Genomic DNA, 9,126 nt, shown 5'->3' with positions numbered 1-9,126 from the left:
GTTCTTATGGTTTTCAGTTTATGTCAAGTATTTCCGGTCGAAGGGGAAGGGATCGGGATGATCGCATTGCACACACCATGTTGTTTTGCGTTTTGTTGACTTGATGTATTTGGATGATTATCGGAATACTCTAATTTTCTTTTTTGATTTATGAACACGTTTTGGATGATGGTTTTATTATTATAAAAATGAAATTTTTGGCCTTAAATTTTGGGACGTTACAAGTTGGTAGATTTTTCATAAAAAAGGAAATGTTTTATGAAAAGAGTTTTTCTAATAAAAGAAAGGGGTGTGGTGCATGCAATCGACCGAGCTCAAGTAAGTTTTCCCAAAATACCCATACATGTTTTATTATTATGCTTTGAATTGTGAATCTGTGAATCGTATGCTGCATTAGGGCTTAGGATATAGGAGAGATGCCTTTGTATGCCTGTTATATGAGCTTTTAGACTTGCATGCTAGTACTGATCAATTAGTGATAGGATGGCATGTTTAGGTTATCCTTGATTCCAATTACTCGATGCTCGAATGCTGCTTGCTTAGTGCTTTTAGGAGTCCCCATTAACTTCAGCTAACTAGTAACCAAATATGATAAGTTAAATATTATTGAGACTAGATAATTTTAGAAGGTTAGGGTTTAACTCTATTACCCAGCTCTTGTATGAGTCCAACTGTTCTAGTGTGAGACCTTTCATTCGAAGAACTATCTGGTGTCGGTGATATGTAATTGTATTCGTCAGCTAGTTAGAGTGTGTTAAGGGGAGTTCCTTCTGCAGCTGATGACAGAGATTAGTGTAGGGGTTGCCATAGGAATAGATTCGGTGCTGGCAACATTGCCTTGTTGAGGGTTGTATGTATAGATAAGGGAGTAACTTGGAGGATTCGGAGCGATCCTTGAGGACAGTATGGATAGATGTGGAAGGTAGTATGAGCTCGTACTACTGGAAGCAAAGGATCCGTACTCGAGTCAAGTAAAGCTATGATGACACCAGGAAGCTTGTAGAGTATGGGATACCTCGATGTGTGTATATATATATATATATATATATATATATATATATATATATTTGTGTTATGATGGTTTGAATGGTCTATTTTCAGTATGGTGGTCACTCGAGGAGGATTTGGTAGTGGTTCTGGTGTCGGTGAGGGTTCGGGCTCTGGGGCCGGACATTTGGATGATTAGATGTGGGAGTTCATTTCAATAGAGATTACCTACAGTATTCTTGAGCAGACTCATGTGATATTCGACACGGTCAAGGAGGGTATCCTGGAGATTTTGGATGAGCGCTTGGGTGCTTTTCGTTATGAGATAGCAGCGATGATGGGAGCTCGCAATTTGACATACCGTGAGTTCCAGGCATGTGGAGACCCATAGTTCTTTAGGAAGAAGGACCTGATTGCAAGCAGATGTTGGTTGGCAAACGTCGAGAATGCCTTCTGATCTAGCCTTTGTCCTGAGGAGGCAAAGTTCTGACTTGCATCCTGTCTTCTAAAGGACAGAGCTCGAGACTGGTGGGAGGAGGTTGGGTACGCCTTGGGAGGCGAGGCGATTGAGTCGATGACTTGTGAGGATTTTGTGACAAGATTTCTGGCTGAGTTCGCACCTATGATTGAGGTCTGGCAGGTTGCGAGGGAGTTTCAAGACCTTCAACAACTAGTGCCAGGCGATATCTTCAGCAGGGTTGTTCCGGATTTGTCGACTATGTTATGGATACCCGGGAGAAGGGTAAGGTGACTGTGGATGATGTGCCGATTGTTCGGGAATATCCAGATGTGTTCCATGATGACTTTCCTGGAGTGCCTGCGGAGAGGCAAGTGGAGTTTCGGATTGACTTGGTTCCCGGTGCGGCTCCGATAGCAAAAGCACCCTATCGGTTAGCACCTCTAGAGATACAGGAGTTGTCTACACAGTTATAGGAGCTGTTAGACAAAGGGTTCATTCGGTCGAGTAGTTCACCATGGGGAGCGCCGATCTAATTTGTGAAGAAGAATGATGGGTTACATCGGATGTGTATCGACTAATTTGTATCGACTAATTTGAGAGCCGATCTAATTTGTATCGACTACCGGGAGCTAAATAAGCTAACGGTGAAGAACCATTATCCACAACTGAGGATTGGCGATTTATTTGACCAGCTTCAGGGTGCATCTTAGTTTTTCAATATTGATCTGCATTCGTGTTATCATCAGATGAGGGTCAGAGAGGAGGATAAGCATAAACAGCCTTCTGGACTCGTTATGGTCCTTACGAGTTTGAGGTGATGCCCTTCAGGCTCACCAATGCTCCAGCTACATTCATGGACCTCTTGAATCGCATATGCAGACCCATGTTGGATCGACATGTGATTGTGTTTATCTATGACATCCTGGTCTATTCTAAGACCCAGGATCTGCATGAGGAACATCTGAGGGAGGTATTGGAGACCTTGAGGAGGGAGAGATTGTATGTAGAGTTCTCCAAGTGTGAGTTTTGGTTGCGCGAGGTGCAGTTTCTGGGGCACCTTGTCAAATAGAACGGTATTCTAGTTGATCTGGCAAAGGTCGAGGCAGTGATGAGATGGGAGGTTCCAAAGTCTCCATCTGAGATTCGGAATTTCCTTGGTTTGGCAGGTTACTATCAGGGATTTATTCAGGAGTTTCCAAGATAACGGTTCCTTTGACTCGGTTGACGAAGAAGACTATCACGTTTCGTTGGGGGTCTGAGCAACAGACAACTTTTGAGACCTTGAGGCAGCAATTGTGTGAGGCGCCGATTCTGACCCTGCCAGAGGGTGTTGAGGATTTTGTGGTTTATTGTGATGCGTCGATCACAAGTTTGGGTCCAGTTATGATGCAGAGGGGTCACGTTATTGCTTACGCTTCGAGGCAGATGAAGCCTCATGAAGCGAACTATCCTACGCATGAATTGGAGTTGGGGGTTGTGGTGTTCGCCCTCAAGATTTGTCACACCCCCAAACCAAGGATGGCGGAAACGTCCGGGGGTGGAGGACTTCATGTATAGTATCATAACAACAATTGCAATAGTGATCAAAGTAAACACAACCAACATACATATAATTGAAAAAGTTACACCATAGTAAGTTTACATGTTTCCAAATCAATTACATTATGTTGACAAAAATGAAATGTTTGACGCCTTAACGTCCCATCCTCAAAAACGCTTGCTTACCTGTTTATGTGACAACCCGAAACTTTGTTCGTTTCCGTTACGCGATTTCCGTTAATAAAATTTCAAATTCATTAACTTTTCCGTCAAACTTCTTGGTTTAGAAAATAATCTAGTTATATATAATTAAATTATTTACAAGTCGGAACCAAAAATCGCGCGGGAACCCAAATATCTCGAAAAACCAAACAATTCCGTCCTAAGTGAGGTTACGACCGTAAACTAGTTTACGACCGTAAACTCGTTTACGGCCGTAAACCCGTTTACGGCCAGTAAAGAGTGGACCCCCACCGACCACAAGACCCCTATAAATACGAGACCTCCACCTTCATTTGAACATTTCTGGCCAAAAACTCTCTCCTTCTCTCTCTAAGAACCTTGACCGTAAACACCTAAAAACACCTTCAAACTTCGGGAAACATCGAGAAACATCGGTTGGAGTCACTTCGGAACGCCTGGAAACGCTTATCTCTTCGAAGTCAACACCAGTGTTCTTGAGTTTACGGTCCATCTTTAAAGACCGTAAACCCTGTTCTTGAGTTTACGGTCCAAGCCTTCAAAGACCGTAAACTCTATTCTTGAGTTTACGGCCGTAAACTCATCAAGCCTTCAGAAACCGTAAACTCATCAAGCCTTCAGAAACCGTAAACTCACCGAGCCTTCAGAAACCGTAAACCCCAGTTCACGGCCGTAAACCCTGTTCACGGCCGTAAACTGTCTGTCGACCGTAAACCCTTGTTCACGGCCGTAAACACCTTTTAAGTGGTGCTTTTGGCTGAAAACCCACTCTCATCGATTCGATCAAGTCCCGGTAACATTCCTCAACCGAATACAAGTGTTCCTCTAACCCTTTATCTAACGAAATCACTAATTTAGCTACATATATGTATTTATTTGATAATAGGATTTCGTTAAGTGTCACGTGCAACAACTCGAGGATCTTCATTTCAGTCAACGCTTTCACACAACAACTGTGAGTTCATACCCCTATATTTTCTGTATTTTTAATGTTTTCAGGGGGGGAATACAAGCTAAACATAAATGTTTTCAAGAATATACATAAAACTTATGCAAATCTCATACTTTAAATCCCTTTTGTACTATGCTGAGCATAAGGGACGTTTTCACTAAAATTGCATAGTTTTTTCCGGACACGCTATTCGCTACGTTTTACATACAAACTATACTTGGTATAGTTTGGGATTTTCTAAACATAACAAGCACAGAAACTTTCACTACTGAACATGTGCACTAAGAGAGAAACAGTTTACAAATTTCATCGCTACTTATTCATGGTATTCATAACTAAAATTATCACTACAAACGGTATACATACAGATTTTCACTATGGTAGAACGCTACTACACTACATGTAAACTAGATTGTACGATACTGTGAGGCACTACTTCACTACTGTACCCTTAGGTGTACAGGGATAAATCCTACCATAGTATAACCAGAGTCTCCTGGAGGGAGAGCGTGAGATTTGTGAATAGATCTATTCGGGACTGACAATCCCACATCTGGACTGCTAGCTACAGTTAGGCGGGCACGCCTGAGATGTACAAATGTCATTTAACTCGACGCCTGAAGAACGTTGGAAAGGTCTCTAGTCATATCAAACATGGTTATACGACTCACAATATGTATAAATCACCTTTAGTTTACAACTAACACTCTTCAACACTTTTATTTACATTAAATAGAACTAATACACACTACAACTGGAGAACTTTTAGGGTTTTCAAACAGAAATGAGCATATAATGGTTTCACGCACGAAATACTATTACATCATGATTAGCATTAGCTAGTCACATGAAGTAATAATTTTGCACATCACTACAGTTTTCAGTGACAAGCATTCATGGTTTTATACAGAATTGAAAACACTACATCCTCACTAAAGAAAATATCGGATTTTCTTGGAACTATACAAACACTTTAAGAACTCATCAACGATTTTCACTACAAACCACCGCTTATGAACTCACCAGCTTTATGCTGATACTCTTTCAAACTGCTTGTATTCTCAGGAAATTAGTAGACAGGTACTTGCTGGATTTTCGAGGAACTGGAGAAATAAGAGTTTTAAGTTTATACTATACAAATCTATTGAATGTAATTCAAACAAAGTTTCAGACAAAGTTTCAAACTAATGTAAACATTTTTATTTTAGTATTCACTGTACTGGTTGTGTTGCTATGATTGCTATTATTCATTGGTTGTGATGCTACACATGACGTCCTCCGCCCCGGAACGTTTCCGCCATCGGTTTCGGGGTGTGACAGATTGGTATCAGAGCCCTTGTTTATAGCGAACTAGTATAACGAACCTTACATGGTATACAACTATTAACACTAAGGGGCCTAAGTGCTCTACGTTAAAAGTATACTTTCAAAATATAAAGTATTTTTTATAAAAAGTATACGAGCATTCATACATAACAAAATTCGTGTCACAAGTAGAACAGAACAAAAGTATTTGGATGCTGGAACGATGCGGTTAAACCTGGGCAGTTATGTAATCTTGTCTAGGGTGAATATAGCCTGATCAACTATATTCAGTCGAGACATGACCAACATGTGCTTGGGAGTGACTGTGGTGTTACAGCAGGCCTAAAACTTACCAAAATCATCTCACATAAAATACTATAGGAGTATTTTCGCTAGAGCCAAACTCAGTTCGAACCTCCGTATCATTTCTCGCATCAAAGCTCAGAAGTATCTGCGGAAGGAGTGCCATGCATTCCTAGCTCATGTTGTCGATGGGACGCAAAAAGTTAGAGACCTCGAGAGCATCCCCGAAGTCTGTAACTTTCCTGAGGTTTTCCCCGAAGATCTCCCAGGAATCCCTCCCGAGCGCCAAGTCGAGTTTCGTATCGACTTAATCCCCGGAGCTACTCCTGTAGCTAAATCTCCTTACCGCCTAGCGCCAGCGGAAATGCAGGAGTTATCCAGCCAGCTTAATGAGCTGATCAGCAAAGGATTCATAAGGCCGAGTTCCTCACCCTGGGGAGCTCCGATCTTATTCGTGAAAAAGAAAGATGGATCCTTTCGGATGTGCATTGACTACCGAGAGCTGAATAAGCTGACCATCAAGAACCGATATCCCTTACCCAGAATCGACGATCTCTTCGACCAACTTCAGGGAGCCAGTTATTTCTCAAAGATCGATCTAAGATCAGGGTACCATCAGTTGCGAGTTGATGAGAATGATGTACCCAAAACAGCATTCCGAACTCGCTATGGACACTACGAGTTTGTAGTAATGCCCTTTGGTCTAACCAACGCACCGACAATATTCATGGACCTGATGAATCGGGTGTGCCGCTCTTTCTTAGACAAGTTTGTGATTGTGTTCATCGACGATATACTTGTCTATTCGCGGAGTGAGAACAATCATAAACAGCACTTAAGGCAGGTGTTGGAAACTTTAAGGGCAGAAAAACTATACGCGAAATTCTCGAAATGCGAATTCTGGATCAGGAAGGTAAATTTCCTAGGACACATGATTAGCAAGGAAGGAATACACGTGGACCCTTCCAAGATCAAAGCGATTGAGAATTGGTCTGCACCAAAGACACCCACAGAAATCCGACAATTCTTGGGTCTCGCGGGCTATTATCGCAGGTTCATCCAGAACTTCTCCAGAATCGCAAAGCCTTTAACTACCCTAACACAAAAGGGTGTAACCTTTAGTTGGGGAGTTAAGCAAGACACTGCGTTTCAAACCTTGAAACAGGCTCTATGCAGCGCACCTATCTTGTCCCTGCCCGAAGGGACGGAAGACTTCGTGGTCTATTGTGATGCATCCAATCAGGGCCTAGGGTGTGTGCTCATGCAGAGAGGAAAGGTCATTGCCTATGCCTCGAGACAGTTGAAAACACACGAGATAAATTACACAACTCACGATTTAGAATTGGGAGCAGTGGTCTTTGCGTTAAAGATCTGGAGACACTATCTCTATGGAACCAAGTGCACTATCTTCACCGACCATAAGAGCTTGCAGCATATTCTTGATCAAAAGGAGTTAAACATGAGACAACGGCGATGGGTAGAGCTACTCAGTGAATACGAGTGCGAAATTCGCTATCATCCCGGCAAGGCCAATGTGGTAGCGGATGCCCTCAGTCGAAAGGAGTATTCAGGGCGTAAGGTGAAGGCACTGACCATGACTATCCATTCCCATTTATCCGTGCAAATCAAGGAGGCTCAGCTGGAAGCCTTAAAACCAGAGAACATGCCGGGTGAAACATTGATAGGAATGGAAAAGAACCTAGAGATCAAGGGAGATGGAGTCTATTATTTCATGGACCGGATCTGGACCCCAAAGTTCGGTGGTTACAGAGAGGTTGTAATGAACGAAGCTCACAGGACGAAATACTCCGTTCACCCAGGGTCGGAAAAGATGTATTTGGATCTCAAACAGCTCTATTGGTGGCCAAACATGAAAGCAGAGATTGCTACCTTCGTGGGCAAGTGTCTGACTTGCGCCAAGGTGAAGGTCGAATATCAGAAGCCCTCAGGTCTACTTCAGCAGCCGGAAATACCTGAGTGGAAGTGGGAAAGGATAACCATGGATTTTATCACCAAGTTACCCAGATCTCCGAGTGGGCACGATGCCATCTGGGTAATTGTCGATCGGTTGACGAAGTCCGCCCACTTCCTGCCAATCAAAGAAAGCTTCAAGATGGAGAGACTCACACGGATCTACCTTCAAGAGATAGTTCGCCTTCATGGTGTACCTGCATCCATTATCTCCGATCGAGATAGCAGGTTTACATCGAGGTTCTGGCAGTCAATACAGAAAGCTCTTGGAACTAAATTGGATATGAGCACGACTTATCATCCGCAGACTGATGGACAGAGTGAGAGAACAATTCAGACATTGGAAGACATGTTGAGAGCCTGCGTCATCAACTTCGGCGCGTCATGGGACACTCATCTTCCATTGGTTGAATTTTCCTACAACAACAGCTACCATACCAGCATCAAGGTTGCGCCGTTTGAAGCCCTCTATGGCCGTAAGTGCAGATCCCCTCTGTGCTGGGTTGAGGTGGGTGACATGCAGCTAGCCAGGGGTCAAGTTCCCGACAGTACTCTCACTGGTCCTGAGATCATCCGAGAGACAACTAAAAAGATTATGCAAATCCGAGAACGACTGAAAGCCTCACAAGATAGACAAAAGAGCTACGCCGATAAGAGACGAAAACCCTTGGAGTTCCAGGTTGGTGACCGCGTCCTTCTGAAGGTCTCACCCTGGAAAGGCATGATACGCTTTGGGAAGCGTGGAAAGCTAAACCCAAGGTACATTGGACCGTTTGAGATCCTTGCTAGGATCGGTCCCGTAGCATACAAACTCCAATTACCGCGATAGCTCAGCAACACCCACCCTGTTTTCCACGTATCGAACCTAAAGAAGTGTCTGTCCGATGAGACACTTTAGATTCCTCTCGATGAGATTGAAATCAACGAGAACCTCAACTTCGTGGAAGAACCGGTCGAAATCATGGACAGAGAGATCAAACGAACGAAACAAAGTCGCATCCCGATAGTGAAGGTTCACTGGAATGCCAAGCAGGGACCTGAATTCACTTGGGAGCGCGAAGATCAGATGAAACAGAAATATCCGCATCTCTTTCCTAATCCATGATTTGTATTCTATGTTCGAATTTCGTGACGAAATTCCCTCTAACGGGGGGATGATGTGACAACCCGAAGCTTTGTTCGTTTCCGTTACGCGATTTCCGTTAATAAAATTTCAAATTCATTAACTTTTCCGTCAAACTTCTTGGTTTAGAAAATAATCTAGTTATATATAATTAAATTATTTACAAGTCGGAACCAAAAATCACGCGGGAACCCGATTATATCGAAAAACCAAACAATTCCGTCCTAAGTGAGGTTACGGCCGTAAACCCGTTTACGGCCAGTAAAGAGTGGACCCCCCACCGAC

Source organism: Lactuca virosa, chromosome 2 (genome assembly GCF_052849685.1).
Source record: "Lactuca virosa cultivar CGN04683 chromosome 2, Lactuca_virosa_CGN04683_v6, whole genome shotgun sequence".
NCBI lineage: Eukaryota > Viridiplantae > Streptophyta > Magnoliopsida > Asterales > Asteraceae > Lactuca > Lactuca virosa.
This window is presented reverse-complemented; position numbering follows the sequence as displayed.